The following is a 17,700-nucleotide window of genomic DNA, read 5'->3' on the forward strand; positions in this document are numbered from 1 at the left end:
ATGTCCATCGAGTCAGTGATGCCATCCAACCATCTCATCCTCTGTCGTCCCCTTCTCCTCCTGCCCTCAATCTTTCCCAGCATCAGGGTCTTTTCAAATGAGTCAGCTCTTCCCATCAGGTGGCCAAAGTATTGGAGCTTCAGCTTCAGCATCCATCTTTCCGGTGAATATTCAGGACTGATTTCCTTTAGGATGGACTGGTTGGATCTCCTTGCAGTCCAAGGGACTCTCAGGAGTCTTCTCCAACACCACAGTTCAAAAGCATCAATTTTTCGGCACTCAGCTTTCTTCACAGTCCAACTCTCACATCCATACACGACCACTGGAAAAATCATAGCCTTGACCAGACGAACCTTTGTTGGCAAAGTAATGTCTCTACTTTTCAATATGCTGTCTAGGTTAGTCATAGCTTTTCTTTCACGGAGCAAGCATCTTTTAATTTCATGGCTACAGTCACCATCTGCAGTGATTTTGGAGCCCAAGAAAATAAAGTCTGCCACTTGTTTCCATTGTTTCGTCATGTATTTGCAATGAAGTGATGGGACCAGATGCCATGATCTTCATTTTTTGCGTCATCCAGCGTGCCATTCTCATGATGTACTCTGCATATAAATTAAATAAGCAGCGTGACAATATACAGCCTTGATGTACTCCTTTCCCAATCTGGAACCAGCCTGTTCTTCCATGTCCAGTTCTAACTGCTGCTTCCTGACCTGCATATCGATTTCTCAGGAGGCAGGTGAGGTAGTCTGGTATTCCCATCTCTTTTAAGAATGTTCCACAGTTTGTTGTGATCCACACAGTCAAAGGCTGTGATTGTATGTAAATCAGGGTCCTTAGTAGCTACTCACTACACACAAACTGCGGGGAGGTGTCTCACTGATAAACGTCCCTGAGGGAAACTGAAGTGTGAAGTGTTTCCTTCTGACTTTGGGCTCATCCTTCGTTCAAGACCGCACGGGACCATTCAGAGTCAGACACTGAGCAACTGAACAACAACATTCTGAGGAGGGCCCAACACTCCAGAAGAACTTGTGTGTGAACCAAGGAAAAAACTGCATTTTAATCCCAGCGCAACAGGAACTAGAAAGTGAAGAGGAACTAAAGAGCCTCTTGATCCGAAAGAGAGTGAAAATGTTGGCTTAAAACTCAAAATTCAGAAAACTAAGATCATGGCATCCAGTCCCATCACTTCATGGCAAACAGATGGGGAAACAGTGGAAACAGTGACAGACTTTATTTTCTTGGGCTCCAAAATCACTGCAAATGGTGATTGCCATCATGAAACTAAAAGATGCTTGCTCCTTGGAAGAAAAGCTATGTCCAACCTAGACAGCATATTAAAAAGCAGAGACATTACTTTGCTGACAAAGGTCAGTCTAGCCAAAGATATGGTTTTTCCAGTAGTCATGTATGGATGTGAGAGTTGGACTGTGAAGAAAGCTGAGCACCGAAGAATTGATGCTTTTGAACTGTGGTGTTGGAGAAGACTCTTGAAACTGCAAGGTGATCCAACCAGTCAACCCTAAAAGAAATCAGTCCTGAATATTCATTGGAAGGACTGATCCTGAAGCTGAAACTCCAATTCTTGGGCCACCTGGTGTGAAGAACTGACCCACTGGAAAAGACCCAGGGATGCTGGGAAAGACTGAAGGTGGGAGGAGAAGCAGACAACAGACGATGAAATGGTTGGATGGCATCACCAAATCAATGGACATGACTTTGGATAAACTCCGGGAGTTGGTGGTGGACAGGGAGGCCTGGGAAGCTGAAGTCCATGCAATTGCAAAGAGTCAGACAAGACTGAGTGACTGAACTGACCTGAATCCTAGTGCACAGTGTGAAGAGATTAGGAAGCAAGGTAAAGCTATAGATTTCAACCAAGCAATCCTGGCTGAAATGAAGTCCTCAACAGACAGCCCTGCCCTGAGGCTACCAAAATCCAGGTCATTTGCAGAGATGTGTTTGGACCTAGAGACTGTCTTACAAAGTGAGGAAAGTCAAAGAAAACTAAATATCATTAACTCGTATATGTGGAATCTGAAAAAAAAAAAAAAAAAGAAAGAAAAGTATACAGAGGATCTTAATTACAAAGCAGAAATAGACACACAGATGAAGAGACGAAACCAAGAGGAAGTGGCGGGCAGGTGGTGGGATGGATTGGGAGACTGCAGTTAACATACATACACTATTGTTAACTACGTAGAAATGGCAACTCACTCTATTATTCTTAGGAAATTCCAGGAACACAGGGGCCTGGCGGGTGACAGACCATGGGGTCGCAGAGTCGGACACGACTTAGGGACTAAACAACAGCAATCACCTCACAGACAACAACATAAAATAGATAACTAATGAGAATATACTGTAGAGCACAGGGGACTCTACTCAATATCCTTTGAAAATCTAAATGGGAAGGAAATCTAAAAAAGAGTGCATATATGTATAACTGATTCACAAATAGGAAGGAAATCTAAAAAAGAGTGTGTGTGTATATTTACATATATATATGGCTTTCCCTGGTGGCTCAGACAGTAAAGCATCTGCCTGCAATGCAGGAGACCTGGGTTTGATCCGTGGGTCGGGAAGATCCCCTCGAGAAGGAAATAGCAACCCCGGAAAATTCCATGGACAGAGGAGCCTGGTAGGCAACAATCCATGGGGTTGCAGAGTGGGACACAACTGAGGGACTTCACTCATTCACTCATACACATATAAAAACTTGATTCATTTTGTTATATAGTAGAACTAAGACAGAACTGCAAGCCAACTACAGTCCAGTAAAAATCTAAAGCAACAACAAAGCCCACAGACAGCCCTGCCCTCAGGCCATCACTTGCAATATCTGGGGTCCACAGGAGTCTTCCAGCCCACTAGCCCCCAGGGTCATGAGATTCCAGAGCAGGGACCAGGCAGGCTCCTAGGGCAGATGGAACGGGGGTCCCTGGGGTCGATCACCACAATGGCACCCACGGCCATGGTGTGGCAGCCAGGGAAGACGTGGACTGCACCAGCTAGAGCCACGAGTTCAGGAGAGGGACGGATGGACATTGGCTAATGCCAATGACCAGGAGAGTCCAGCAAGCACCCACTGGTCCCCTCTCTTCCCTGCATCCAGGATTCCAAAGATGCCCCTCTCCCCCACATCTCTGGGGGAGAGGCAGAGGATAGTAGGCTGAGAGTCCGGCTTCCCTGGTGGCTCTGTGGTCAAGAATCTGCCCGCCCGTGCAGCCGACCACGGGTTCTATCCCTGGTCCGGGAAGGTCCTCCCCACGCCCAGGAGCAAGCAAGCCTGTGAGCCACAACTGCTGAGACTGGGCACTGCAAACCCTGAGTCCTGCGCGCCCCAGCGTCCACACTCCTCAGCAGGAGAAGTCAGTGCAAGGAGAAGCCCATGGACCACAACTAGAGAGTAAGCAGCCACTGCTCACTGCAAACAGAGAGTGCCCCCATGCACCAATGAAGACCCTCCATGTCCAGATAAATATTTCTTTACAAGGCACAGTCACTAATAATGTGTCTGTTTTTATAAAGGCTGAGAGTATTGTGATTTCTTTCCAAGAAATTCTATCTAATAATAAAAAAAAATTCAAATTATAAAATGAAATCAAGATGTTAAAACCATATCAAAAGGTAGTTGGTTATTCTCCAAATAAATACCTTTTTAAAAAGCACAGTCATTAAAAAAGTTTTTATTTTTTAAAGAAGGCTGAGGGTCTTATTTCTTTCCAAGAAATTCGATCTAATAATAAGAAAACTATTCCAATTATATAGTGAAATCAAGATGCTAAAACCATGTCAAAAGGTAGTCGATTTTTTTTTCCAACTAACGAGCAGGTTGGGACTTGAAAAGAAGGACAGATTCCAGAGTAAATAAATATCATTTTTAAAAAGTGTCATCTCCCCTGCCAGTTCGAGTGACAGTGTAAATGAGATGTTTGAGCATATTATTACATTTTACCATGGGTATTGTATTTCAAAGCAGTCAGTCAAATGGACAGCCAAACAGGCATGAGAAGAACTGTCTCATTTTGGCCCATCTTTTTTATACACTGAGGTGGAAATAAGCATGCGAACGGTGAGCAGTGAATACTTAATTGCGTCAACACAGGGGAGGAAAGCTTCCAGGAGGATCATCCCACTGTTACAGCATTATTTGGAAGAGGTGACCTCCCCATCAACTGGGATGTGTGTGTGTGTGTCTGTGTGTGTGAACGCGTGTGTACACGCACTCAACTGCTAAGTTGTGTCTGATCCTTTTCGACCCCATGGACCATAGCCGCCATGTTCATCTTGTCCATGGGATTCCCCACAGCCGCCATGCTCAGCTTGCCCGTGGGATTCCCCACAGCCGCCATGCTCAGCTTGCCCGTGGGATTCCCCACAGCCGCCATGCTCAGCTTGTCCGTGGGATTCCCCACAGCCGCCATGCTCATCTTGCCCGTGGGATTCCCCACAGCCGCCATGCTCATCTTGCCCGTGGGATTCCCCACAGCCGCCATGCTCATCTTGCCCGTGGGATTCCCCACAGCCGCCATGCTCAGCTTGTCCGTGGGATTTCCCGTAGCCGCCATGCTCAGCTTGTCCGTGGGATTTCCCACAGCCGCCATGCTCAGCTTGTCCGTGGGATTTCCCGTAGCCGCCATGCTCAGCTTGTCCATGGGATTCCCCACAGCCGCCAGGCTCAGCTTGCCCGTGGGATTCCCCACAGCCGCCATGCTCATCTTGTCCGTGGGATTCCCCACAGCCGCCATGCTCAGCTTGTCCGTGGGATTCCCCACAGCCACTATGCTCATCTTGCCCGTGGGATTCCCCACAGCCGCCATGCTCAGCTTGCCCGTGGGATTCCCCACAGCCGCCATGCTCAGCTTGTCCGTGGGATTCCCCACAGCCACTATGCTCATCTTGCCCGTGGGATTCCCCACAGCCGCCATGCTGAGCTTGTCCATGGGATTCCCCACAGCCGCCATGCTCAGCTTGTCCATGGGATTTCCCGGGCGGGAATACTGCAGTGGGTGCCATTTCCTCCTCCAAGGGATGTCTGACCCTTTTTGACCCCATGGACCATAGCCGCCATGTTCATCTTGTCCATGGGATTTCCTTGGCAGGAATACTGAAGTGGGTGCCATTTCCTCCTCCAGGGAATCTTCCCGACCCACGGACCGACCTGAGTCCCCTGCATTGGCAGATGGGTTCTTCAGCACTGAGCCACCTGGGAAGCCCTTATCAACTGGGAATGGTCACCATGAAGCAGTATGGTGTCTTGACTCCCACTGGGCCTTTCGTGAGGTATGAGACGTGTGTGTCTGACAACTTAGTTCACTGCACAGAGCTTTCAGTGCCACCGGGATTCATTTGTGAAAGGATCTGTATCCGGCAGGGCCAACTAATTAAATGGCTCCCACTGGCCACTGACGAAGAGTGGGAGCTGATAAAAGTTTACCGGCAGAAAGAGAAGTAGCTTCTAAATGAGAGATCAAAGAGTCTAGCTCTTTTCCTTCATCAGGTGACAGCGACCCCAGAAGAAGTACATTGTCAAGGCAGATCAAAAGCATCTAGCTTTCTTCCTCTCTTTTCTTCCATTTTTTTAAAAAATATTGATTTATCTATTTATTTATTTGGCTGCACCCGGTCATAGCTGTAGCATGTGGGATCCTTTTCTTTTCTTTTCTTTTTTTTTTTAACTGCTTCTTGCAAACTCTTAGTTGTGGCATGTGGGATCTACTTCCCTGACCAGGGTTTGAACCTGGACCCCTGGCATTGGGAGCTCAGAGTTTTAGCCACTGGGTCACCAGGGAAATCCCTCTTCAGCCTTGAACCACATTTGGGGAAACCAGATCGCATCTCCAAGAATCACTGTTTTCCTAGGCAAATGGTTTAAAAATGTCATTTTTACACTGAACACGTACATTATGACTGAAAGAAATGGATGTGGATTTTATTGACCCAAAGATGGGATGTCAAAGATCTTTGCTTGGGGATGTCCCAGATGGTCCGTGGCTAAGGCTCTCAGCTCCCAATGCAGGGGGACCAGGTTCAATCCCTGGTCAGGAAACTAGATCCCACAGGCTGCAGCTAAGAGTTCACATGCCCGAACTAAAGAGTCCATGTGCCGCAATTAAGACTCTGTGTAGCCAAATACATATTTAAAAAAAAAAAAAAGGAAAAATATCTTTGCTTGAGGACTGCTACTTCAGAGTATGGCTACTGGTTTTCCTTCCTTTTTTTTTTCCACTAATACATGCTGTGCCCATAACTGTGAGTTGCTGCTACTTGTTCAAAATTTATTGAGACAAAAACTGCACACCATGAAATGCCCAGACATGAAACAGGTGCTTTGATGTTTTGCTTAATCCCAGGAATCAGCCAAGATGGAGTATATTCTCATCACTAGAAAAACTTCTACCAAGCTCCTTCCAGGATTGAAGACCATGTCACAGTTTGCTTTTCCTGCTTGCTGTTGAACTTCACACAATCCTAAATTCAACATACACATATGCACAAATTTGTATCTGATTTCTTTCAGTCAACCTAATGTCTGTGAGAGCCATTCGTATGATTCACTCATCAGCATCTGATTTTTCTGTTTTTTTTTCAGTGAGTGATATCCCATGGCAATCTGCAGACCTAGTGTCCCAGTGAGTTTCATTCAGTTATTTCATTCAGTTATTTTTTCCCCCACTGTTTTCTGCATCTGCTCAGTTGACTATATGGTTGCCCATCTTTATGCTTGTAACAGAATTACAGAGACAATCACAAATTGATTTTCCCATGTTAAACCCACCTCAGGTTTCTGGACAGAAGGTCATTGTATCTTTTTTCTATACGGCTGGGTCTGATTTATAAACAGTGCACCTGACTCAAGGGAATTCTCCCTGGGAACATCTCTCTATTTGCTTATTTCAGGAGAAGGACACTCAGTTATTTCCAAGCAACAGACTACAGGTTAAACATAATCTAAGAATGACTTTAGAGAAAGAAATAAGTCACATGTTAGATGACTAAAGTGAGTCCAGAGGATGCAATTATGTTGTGAAACTATTCTGCTTCACTACAAGAGCTCCTCCAAGGGTCTTTATCTTAAGTACCTGATTTTTTTTTTTTTTTTTTTTTTTTTTTTTGGTAAAACGTCTTAATGGCTAAGGAAGGAAACAAACAGCAGGAGCCTTATCCTGAATCTTGAGCTTAATGACTGTCTACCTCTGCGCCTCTGATCCATCTTCTTGAGAACCTTTCCTTTGTCCCTATCCATGCATTTTAGAGCCAATTTAGATATGACTCATTTGAAAAGACCTTGATGCTGGGAAAGATTGAAGGTGGGAGGAGAAGGGGACGACAGAGGATGAGATAGTTGGATGGCATCACTGACTTGATGGACATGAGAGTGAGTAAACTCTGGGAGTTGGTAATGGACAGGGAGGCCTGGCGTGCTGCACTCCACGGGGTCGGAAAGAGTTAGACACAACTGAGTGACTGAACTGAATTGATGCCAATTTGGGGTATCCACTCCCCCACGATTTATAATTACAATCTTATTCTGATTTACAAGGTTATCCAGTAGTCCAAACATGGAGAGGCAAGAATATATGTTATATACTTCAGCTTTGTACTAGAAAGCTTTGTCCAAAAACAGTAAAGCCACCTAAATGTGAACGAGTTCCATTCTGAGAGCACATTCCTAATTTCAGTGTGTTTGTAAGTCCAACAGAGTTAGCCTAGGTATCCAATTAACACAACTGGCTACACAGTACTGTCCTGTCACAGGTTTACAAGATGTTCACACAAACACATAAAAAATAAACACAAAAAATAAACGTTTTTAATCTTACAGAACAGTACTTTGAAAGGTGCCGTTCAGTTCGGAGCTTACATGCACAGAGTGAAAGTGAAGTCGCTCAGTCATGTCCGACTCTTTGTGACCCCACAGACTGTAGCCTACCAGGTCCATCCGTCCCTGGGATTTTCCAGGCAAGAGTACTGGAGTGGGTTGCCAAGATGTCTCTAAAGTGGTAACGTGAACACACAATGGTCAAGCTGTGTTGAACACAAACATACATGACTTTGGCAATACAATCAACGGACTATTAATACTGGTCTATCATCTCTTCCCCACTTCCCTCTCTCTCTCACACATCCCCACCCACACATATAATTCCCAAATGAACTAAAGCCGTGAAGAAGCCCCATGGCTGTGCTCAGCAGATCTTAAAAAGACAAACTCCCGGGACCACGCAATCAAGCTCTTATCTAACTTCCACATAATGAGGATGTAGGATGGAAGGAAAGTGAAGTCGCTCAATTGTGCCCAACTCTTTGCGACCCCATGGACTGTAGCCCGCCAGGCTCCTCCCTCCATGGGATTCTCCAGGCAAGAGTCCTGGAGTAGGTTGCCATTTCCTTCTCCCTGGGGATCTTCCCGACCTAGGGACTGAACACAGGTCTCCCACATTGCTGGCAGACACCTTACCGTCTGAGCCACCTGGGAAGCCACCTGGGAAGGATGGAACAGATTTCCAAAATCACAACAAGAGCCAGCTGCACCTATATGGGATGCACAATGTTTCCCAATCCCCTTCTTTTTACACTGCATGCAGTGTTTCATCGTGTTGAAGTTACATGTTCTAAAGAGGGAGGTTGGCAGGCTCGGGGTAGAAGGCATTGGTTGTTCCCTGAGGGGGGCATTCAAATTAATACTGCAGTGCTGTCAACTCTGTGGCCTTTTCTGTCACTATGACAGGTGAGTGAGGGCTGTGAGGCTCATGACAGAACACGAGTTTAGGCGGCTGCAACTTGAACACATACACATTTTAAATACACTTGTTCCAACGTCACAGTGACTCAACCGAATTCAAAATCTCCAAGTGTCACCAGTGTGACAGACAGTATTTAAAGGACTGATTAGCTGAAAACTGGCTATTTCTGGGGCGTCTCTGGTGGCTCAGACCCTAAAGATTGGCTGTTTCTGACCCATTTTTCAGGATAGCCACTGCCCGCCCTCTTTTTTCTACACACGTTTTCTCTTCGATAGAAAAATACTTCAAGGGACACAAAAAGCATTTAATTGGCTTCAAGAGAAATAGCAAATGTTAATCAAAAGGACTAAGGCACTGAAGTAAATTTTTCATTTCATATTACACAGATGAAAGTTCACTGCTTGTCATGGTTTTCACCTTTTAAAACAGGTTTAAATATTCAACAAAACCTAAAGTAGTGAGTTTAAACTAACGAGTACACCATTCTACATAAAATAGCAACAGTTAACAACAGTAGGAAGAATGAAAAAGGAGAAAGTTCTAGTCTCATATCAGGAAAACCAATAGGAACTCAAGTGGATTCTGCCAGGTTTGATGTTCAGTATGATCTTTTATCTTTTTTTAAAAAAAAAACTTCATTTTTTGGGGGGGCTCCAAAATCACTGCAGATGGTGATTGCAGCCATGAAATTAAAAGATGCTTACTCCTTGGAAGGAAAGTTATGACCAACTTAGATAGCATGTTAAAAAGCAGAGACATCACTTTGCCAACAAAAACATCTAGTCAAGGCTATGGTTTTTCCATTGGTCATGTATGGATGTGAGAGTTGGACTGTGAAGAAAGCTGAGCGCCGAAAAACTGATGCTTTTGAACTGTGGTGTTGGAGAAGACTCTTGAGAGTCCCTTGGACTGCAAGGAGATCCAACCAGTCCATCCTAAAGGAGATCAGTCCTGGGTGTTCATTGGAAGGACTGATGCTGAAACTGAAACTCCAGTACTTTGGCCACCTCATGTGAAGAGTTGACTCATTGGAAAAGACCCTGATGCTGGGGGGGACTGGGGGCAGGAGGAGAAGGGGACAACCGAGGATGAGATGACTGGATGGCATCACCGACTTGATGGGCATGAGTTTGAGTAAACTCCGGGAGTTGGTGATGGACAGGGGGGCCTGGCGTGCTGAGGTTCATGGAGTCGCAAAGAGTCAGACACGACTGAGCGACTGAACTGAACTGACTGATGATCTTTTATGGGCTTCTCAGATAGCACTAGTGGTAAAGACCCTGCCTGACAATGCAGGAGACATAAGAGACGCAGGTTCAGTCCCTGGGTGGAGAAGATTCCCTGGAGGAGGGCACGGCAACCCACCCCAGTATTCTTGCCTGGAGAGTCCCATGGACACAGGAGCCTGGTGGGCTACAGTTCATGGGGTTGCAGAGAGTCAGACATGACCGAAGCGACTTAGCTCACATGCACAAGATCTTTTATAATAAAGGAGACGAGAGGCAAACTGTGTTTGCCTTGCACCGCTGGAGCAATACCCTTCAGCAGTTAAAGTTCATCTGTGTAATTAAATCAACAGTAGTAAGAACCACCTCTCTGTGGAAAGGTCATACATCACGGCAATAGGCAGAAATCTCAAGCTTGTAGAAGAAACGATAATTAATTGCCAAGACATGAGGTAGCTCTAGCACTCTGCCAGTCAGGAACAGTTAGGAACTCAGAAAGAGTCTGGGTGAGATTCTGAAGGAAACGCTGACAGACCATGAGGAAACATCATTTATCAATGACAGTGTTTCTTCTATCCCCCTTCTTGCTTTGGAACGGATAGATTTTTACAAACCTAAGGATTCTCTTATCTTACTGGTTTCTGGAAGAAAACGCTTCTCAGATGCACTAGTGTTGAAGAAGTCATATGAAATAGGAGAACGTACTCTTAAAACTTAGAAACACAAGTAATAAGCTGGAAAATGACATTAAGTTAAGCAGTGTGTATTAACTACTAAGTGAAAGCATTATGGTAAACAAAGTTTCTTGTTTACTATTGAAAGCCTATATTCTTAAAGTAACTTATGGCAATAATTTGTCAGTGCTACTTTTATTGGAAAACATCTGGTTATCTATCTTTTAACTCATCACTTAAGAAGACGGGAAAGTAAAATATAGCTCTCATGAGAAAGTCCCAGTGCAAATTAGCCAAAATGCTACAACTGTTCACATGTTTTAAAGTCAGTTGAAGAAACAAAGGAGGTCAGCATAGGGTATTAATACAATAGCATGAAATTATTTTAAAATGTGCATGTAATTGCCTTTTTTTTTTTGAGGAAAACATTTCCAAGTCAAGAATTAGGTACCTAACTACTGAATTAAAGAGAAAACTCCTACAGAGGATTTAAGGCAGAACAAAACAAATCCAAAAAAAACCCACCCTTCTTCCTTAGAAACATATATTCTCAGCCAAATGCTACACAAACAGAATGAAGGCAAACAACCCATTTCATATATATGTATTTGTTGCTGTTTAGTTGCTAAGTCATGTCCAACTCTCTGCAACCCCATGGACTGTAGCCCATCAGGCTCCTGCGCCCATGGGATTTCTCAGGCAAGAATATTGGAGTGGGTTGCTATTTCCTCCTCCAGGGGATCTTCCAAACTCAGGGATCAAATCTGTGTCCCCTGTTTGGCACACAGATTTTTTACCACTGAGGCACTAGGAAAGCCCATACATATATATGCATACACATATGTATATATGTGTATATATATTTTAACATGAAATAAAGGACTAAGTGGTTGTCCAAATTAGGTACTCAGAAGGTGGAGCCCAAATGCTTTACAGGAGTATTTGCCCTTACAGAAGTAACATCCATGAAATTAAAGTGCTTATACTTTTATTTTCATTCTCAACCAAAGATTGACTCTTTTTTCACTACACTGTAACATCATAGTTTCCTTTTGTCGTTTTTGTACCCACGATGAAGGATAATTGTGATTTAAGTGATCTTTAGGACACTAACAAAAACAATCCTCAGAACGATATAATTTTAACTCTGTTATCTAAATTACTGAATTAAGTGAGAGTAAAAAGTTATCTCAGCTTTCCGTGGCATATTATTCAAACACGTGTAGCCGAGCCAAAGATTAAGTTACAATGTAATACAAATTTACTGGGAAAAGCAAAAGATTTCTGAATGGCTTCCAAGCACAACCTTAAAGTGCTTTTTCAGAGAACTCAATTCTATCTTCAATCACTTTTACTTTTCCACTTAAATGACTAGGATGCAACTATTAATTTCCTGGCAACACTGTGACTAAGCATTTCATTTGTATTCATTGTCCACATCAGGGCAAAGTGCTTTTTTAGACTCCTCTGGCCAACTTCCCTGCCCCTTGACTTCTCATCAATTTGCCAGGAGTTTTACTGTTGGAAGCATATATTTATTTGCCTACCAACACAATTTTTATTCAGTTGGAAGCAATGAACCTTACAAAATAAAGGGTTTCTCCACTAGCAACAAAAATTTATATACAATGTGTCAAGTTTAAAAAGAAAGTTTGCATTAATTTTTTAAAAAATATAATTTAGTATCAAATATACAACTAACCCCTGGAGGAGGGCATGACAACCCGCTCCAGGATTCTCGCCTGGAGAGTCCCCATGGACACAGAAATGTGGTGGGTCACAGGCCATGGGGTTGCAGAGAGTCGGACATGACTGAGGGAGTAAGCACACACAGACCTAGCTTATATGACACTTCACATACAATGTATATATGTGAGTATGCATGTATGTGCATATATGTATACATTAATATATAATATACACTTATGCACAAAGCAGCTAACAAATGAGATCAAATACTTTACGGAGAGAAATAAGATATTGGACTGCACAATACCAACAAAATTAAATATGCCAAGAAATACACAACAGGTGTGTATATAAGAAGACCCTCCATCATTCACCTCTTTCTAAGTTCCACATCGGTGCAGACCAAATTCTTGACCGCTTTCCTTGTGACGCTCAGAGAGAAACTGGTCTCAGAAAGGCAGACACTGGTTCCTTCGCAAATACCGAGTGCATGTCCTAGCATTACTAAAAATGTCCAGATCTACAAGCTTCTTCCTTTACAGGCTGAGGTGGATCCTGATGCTTCTATAGAAGAACAAGAGGCCAAGCGTGGAAAACTACCTTCTGAAGATGGACAGGAGCAGAACTCACCATCCTGTGTGCTGGGTGTCATAAAAGGTTCTAGTACTGAAGAATATGTACTTACATGTAGAGTGCATCATGAGAAATGCTTGGCTGGATGAAGCACAAGCTGGAATCAAGATTGCCGGGAGATATATCAATAACCTCAGATATGCAGATGACACCACCCTTATGGCAGAAAGTGAAGAACTAAAAAGCTTCTTGATGAAAGTAAAAGAGGAGAGTGAAAAAGTTGGCTTAAAACTCAACATCCAGAAAACTAAGATCATGGCATCTGGTCCCATCACTTCATGGCAAATAGATGGGTAAACAGTGGAAACAGTGACAGACTTTATTTTTGGAGGCTCCAAAATCACTGCAGATGGTGATTGCAGCCATGAAATTAAAAGACACTTGTTCCTTGGAAGAAAAGCTATGACCAACCTAGACAGCATATTAAAAAGCAGAGACATTACTTTGCCAACAAAGGTCCATCTAGTCAAGGCTATGGTTTTTCCAGTGGTCATGTATGGATGTGAGAGTTGGACCATAAAGAAAGCTGAGCACCAAAGAATTGATGCTTTTGAACTGTGCTGTTAGAGAAGACTCTTGAGAGTCCCTTGGACCATAATGAGATGAAACCAGTCAATCCTAAAGGAAATCAGTCCTGAATATTCATTGGAAGGATTGATGCTAAAGCTGAAGCTCCAATACTCTGGCCACCTGATGCGAAGAACTGACTCATTGGAAAAGATCCTGACGCTGGGAAAGACAGAAGGCAGGAGAAGGTGACGACAGAGGATGAGAGGGTTGGATGGCATCAGTGACTCTGTGGATATGAGCTTGAGTAAACTCCAGGAGTTGGTGATGGACAGGGAGGCCTGGCGTGCTGAAGTCCATGGGGTCACAAAGAGTCGGACACGACTGAGCGAGTGAACTGAACAGACATTTCTAACAAATTGCAAAGTTTCCTTGTGTCCCTGTGGTTTAGCCTGGTGGTGAGAACACTCCCCAGGAGATCTATCTTTATAACAAATGTTTGCAGCAAAGGACATGGTCCTGTTTATTAGAGGTGTGCACAGTACACAGGACCTCTTGGATGTATTCATGCAGCGTAACTGAAACTGTTATGAGCACTCCTCAGTCCTGCAGCCCTCAGACACCAGCCAACCCTACCGGCTCTCTGCTTCTGCGGGTGATCCAGTCCTTCAGGCCTCAGACGCCGGCCAACCCTACCGGCTCTCTGCTTCTGCGGGTGACCCAGTCCTGCAGCCCTCAGACACCAGCCAACCCTACCGGCTCTCTGCTTCTGCGAGTGACCCAGTCCTGCAGCCCTCAGACGCCGGCCAACCCTACCGGGCTCTCTGCTTCTGCGGGTGACCCAGACCTGCAGCCCTCAGACACCGGCCAACCCTACCGGGCTCTCTGCTTCTGCGGGTGACCCAGTCCTGCAGCCCTCAGACACCGGCCAATCCTACCGGGCTCTCTGCTTCTGCGGGTGACCCAGTCCTGCAGCCCTCAGACACCGGCCAACCCTACCGGGCTCTCTGCTTCTGCGGGTGACCCTGTGCAGGGTTCACATGTAAGCGAGATTGTACAGCACATGTGTTTCTGAGGCACAATGTCCTCTGGGGGCATTCATCTTGTCAGACATGGCAGGATTTCCTTCCTTTTTTTAAAGGCTGGATGCTATTCACAATGTGTGATCAACATGTGTGTGTGCCTGTGTGTTTCCTGTCACTTGCCTCTGTGCTCTGAGACCTGGCCTCACCCTCAGCTTGCTCTGCCTGCAGGCACCAGGCTCCTGCATCTTTACCTGGCATCTTTAATTGATGATGCCAGTTGGCATCTTTAACCCAACTCAGCAAGTGGAGGCCGAGGTAGGCCACGGAATGGGCAAAGGAGGCGGGAACCCTGGGTAACTCCTTTGCTTCTGCTCTGCAGGAGGCTCTCCACAGTCCCAATCCTGTCACTTGGGTTCAGCACCTAGACTCCCTGGGGGGTGGGGGAGGGGCTCATGACTTGAAAGGCTCCCCCATTCCTGATGGGTCCTCCCAGCTCTCTCAGCGCTTTGGCAAACAGCTTCCAATATTTAACTCTCCTCTTCAGCTAGCTGGTGTACAACCTATTTTTCTGAGTCGGTCAAGAATGACAGACTCCAGAAACCATAACTGAAAGAGACACGTGCACCCCAATGTTCATCGCAGCACTGTTTACAATAGCCAGGACATGGAAGCAACCTAGATGTCCATCGGCAGACGAATGGATAAGAAAGCTCTGGTACATAGACACAAGGGAATATTACTCAGCCATTAAAAAGAATACATGTGAGTCAGTTCTAATGAGGTGCATGAAACTGGAGCCTATTACACAGAGTGACATAAGTCAGAAAGAAAAACACCAATACAGTATACTAACACATATATATGGAATTTAGAAAGATGGTAATGATGACCCTATATGTGAGACAGCCAAAGAGACACAGATGTAAAGAACAGACTGATGGACTCTGTGGGAGAGGGCGAGGGTGGGATGGTTTGAGAGAATAGCACTGAAACATCTATATGGCCATGTGTGAAACAGATTACCAGTCCAGGTTCAATGCATGACACGGGGGGGGGGGGGGGGGTGCTCAGGGCTGATGCACTGGGACAACCCAGAGGGATGGAATGGGGAGGGAGGTGGGAGGGGGTTCAGGATGGGGGACACATATACACCCATGGCTGATTCATGTCAATCTATGGCAAAAACCAATACAATATTGTAAAGTAATTAGCCTCCAATTAAAATAAATTAATGTTTTTTTAAAAAAAGAATGACATACTTGAGACTTCACTGGCTAAGACACTGAACTCCCAATGCAAGGCGCACAGCTTCAACCCCTGGTAAGGGAACTAGAGGGGCTTCCCAGGCAGCGCTAGTGGTAAAGAGCCTGCTCTGTCAATACATGAGAACCAGGTTCGATTCCTGGGTGGGGAAGATCCCCTGGAGGAGGAAATAGCAACCCACTCCAGTATTCTTGCCTGGAAAATCCCATGGACAGAGGAGCCTGGTGGGCTACAGTCCATGGGGTCACAAAGAGTCTGACATGACTGAGCATGTGTGTGCACACAAGAGAACTAGATCCTGTATATCATATCTAAAGATCCCATATGCTGCAACTAAGATATGGAAAAACCAAATAAAAAAATTTTTTAAATGACATATTCTGAAAATTGCAGTTTTAATTGATGCAGCTTTACAGAGTTTCTTGGCCACTGGCAGAACTTCCTATGGACCCTGGGATCCAGTAAAAACAATGAAAAGGACCCACAGCATTCTGAGATCCTTCATCTCTTACCCATGATAACCACTTGTCCAGACCAACGACCTCTCAGTTTCGAGACAGTAAATAATACTCTTGTGTAAATAATGAACAACATTAGTATCACAAGCCTGTCACATCTATACATCTGGGGCCATTTCTCCCTAGATTCAAGTCTCCACACAACCAAACAAAACAATGATGGTAACTTAGAAGCGATCCATTTTCATTCAGAAAATGTGAGTTACTGGCATTTTCAGAATTATGAGTTTCATTTAACGTGAGGGCTACTGTATTGCCAGGAATAAAATAATTCTTAAAAGCTTTCCAATTTTCTAGTTAATTCATCCTTTGAAAGACGGATTCAACCCATATTAGGTCTTAAGAACTGAAGTTTGATTAGATGATGCAAGTCAATTTCCCAACAAATACGAGTTAATGTCCTTAAGGAATTTATTTCGATACACAAAACGGAGTAGAATTTCGGGATGCCAAGTCCGATCTACATTAAACGTTTCCACTTGTTTGTCAGAGTAATCACATCTTTCTCTTTAGAGCTTCATAGATATTCAAGGGATGGCCCCAACTCCCCCTCGCTTTGTTCTCTCTACAGATGTCAGCAATGCTGATTTTATGTCACCGAACTTGTCTCACTGACTTGTACACACATCTTTTCCAATAATTCAACAAGAGTAAAGCCCTATATACCACGATGGGGAAGGTGCACTGTTATTTTTTTACACATGAATTGTATGAATTCTTCCGAAATGTGTTATTTTGAAAACACATAATTTGCCTAACTGGCAGAGAGGTGTATTTTATTTATTTCTTTTGCCCACACTGTGCAGCATGTGAGATCCTTGTTCTCTAATCAGGGATTGAACCTGTGCCCTCCTGCATTGGAAACGCAGAGTCCAATCACTGGATCACCAGGGAAGTCCCAAGAGCTCAATTTTCAAATGTGTGAGCGTTGAAGAATTCATTTTGGTTCTGGGACTCCAGAGTGGCACTTGACACTGTCATAAAAAAGCAAGTCACAACATAAATTTAGAGAATGCTTTTTAATTTACACATTGTCTGCCATCCACCTTCGGGTTTACACATAAACAGCACTGAAGAAATTTGTAACCCTTTTGCCTTTTCATACTGTCCATGGGGTCCTCCAGGCAAGAGGAAAAGACCTTGATGCTGGGAAAGACTGAAGGCAAAAGGAAAAGGGGACAGTAGAGGATGAGATGGTTAGACAGCATCACCGACTCAATGGACACAAGTTTGAGCAAACTCCGTGAAACAGTGAAGGACAGAGGAACCTGGTGTGCTGCAGTCCATGGGCTCACAGAGAGTCAGACATGACTTAGCAACTGAACAACAGCAACCTCCAGGTTTGCAGCATGCTTGTCTTTGTTTTATATCCCTCACGAACGAGTTCAATATTTGTGAGCACATCAAAGCTT

This window comes from Muntiacus reevesi, chromosome X, assembly GCF_963930625.1.
Source record: "Muntiacus reevesi chromosome X, mMunRee1.1, whole genome shotgun sequence".
Taxonomy (NCBI): Eukaryota; Metazoa; Chordata; class Mammalia; order Artiodactyla; family Cervidae; genus Muntiacus; species Muntiacus reevesi.